Source organism: Osmerus mordax, chromosome 8 (genome assembly GCF_038355195.1).
Source record: "Osmerus mordax isolate fOsmMor3 chromosome 8, fOsmMor3.pri, whole genome shotgun sequence".
NCBI lineage: Eukaryota > Metazoa > Chordata > Actinopteri > Osmeriformes > Osmeridae > Osmerus > Osmerus mordax.
This window is the reverse complement of record NC_090057.1, coordinates 16,574,737-16,576,016: the sequence shown is the minus strand read 5'-3', so window position 1 is coordinate 16,576,016 and position 1,280 is coordinate 16,574,737. Positions and strand designations below refer to the sequence as shown.

Here is a 1,280-nt window from a genome sequence, read left to right as displayed (position 1 = left end):
ATTCTTTAAGAAATGAGTATGTTAAATTTTTTGAGGAATACTGTTTACACCGATGCGATAACAATTTACTGTAAAAGCGCTTGACTTATCTCTTCTCTTGATAACAGGATGTATAATGTCGTGGAGGACTGGTTGGGATTGTAGCCCAATGCTGGACCTTTAAAGAAAATTGGGTAAGTCTACTTTAAATCTATAAGAGTATCATGTCACTAATTCTTCCAAGTTGTACATGACATCTGTTTTTGGATTAAGTTTATTCGTTTTAATATCAATATGCTAATACTATGTACATAAACTACATTCCACTTTCATTTCTGTACAGATTATCCTACCACCGTCACACGGCCTAGCACTGTGTCCCTGGGAAATGATGGTAAAGTGATGAATGACCGTTTATAACAGTTACAATAATTGTATGAGCCATGGCAACCCTAAAGGCTATGTTTTGAAGCAAAAGCATGACTTTTGCATCACCAAATGCCATACCCCTACGTGTCAACTCTGGTCTGGTGGAGGAGAACCCATTGGGGGCCCAGAAAAACAGCTGGCAGCCAGGCAAGTGCTAATATAAGACACTCAAAAAAATACTCAAACCATTGCCAACTCATTGTAAGGCATACCTAAGTTGTTCTGATCGTGGGGGGAAACATTTCTCAAAACAACAAATGTTGTCATACTAATGCTTTGTATACCCCATTCAGCTGTACCATCTTGGGCAAAGACCATTCAAGGTAACATTTGTTATTTACATCAATGTTACAGCTAATCTAGAAGAACCACAGTGTATGCCAATCATGCAAACTCTTGTAAACTCGTTTTACTTGTCCGTAATTACAGACACATTACAGGTTATGCTCCGGAAGATGGAGACATTGGAGGAGAACCAGCGAGAGGCTCTCCTATTCAGGCGACGACAGGGCAGACACACTGAAGAGGTGCCAGTGATGGACCTACAGGTGGCCCAAACACAGGCTGAACTCCAAGACCTTGAGGAGACAGGACATGTAGCGGGGACTGGCAGAAGATTTTAATTCACTGTTTGGCACTTTGTTTGAAATAAAATGACATGGTCATGGACAATACATGGAAATGCTGCCTCGTTTATGATTAGCTTGAGTTAGGCTACACATCACACAAACATAGTCCTCTTAAAGTTGGCTACCATGTAGCCTATTATACAAGAACAAGTAGCATTTGGAGCAAATGAGGTCTGCATATGAACCGCCCCAATATAAGCAGTAGAATTGAGAAATATAGGTTACTTATGTCGTGGGAGATTG

At 40.4% G+C, this 1,280-nt stretch overlaps 1 long non-coding RNA gene across 1 annotated transcript; it reads left to right on the top strand.

Annotated features, from left to right (window-relative positions):
- The first annotated feature begins 504 nt into the window (after positions 1–504).
- Positions 505–1,007, top strand: LOC136947957 (uncharacterized). Its single transcript, XR_010877033.1, has 3 exons — positions 505–555; positions 702–731; positions 838–1,007. It is a non-coding gene; the product is annotated as an uncharacterized lncRNA (long non-coding RNA).
- Positions 1,008–1,280: the final 273 nt, after the last annotated feature.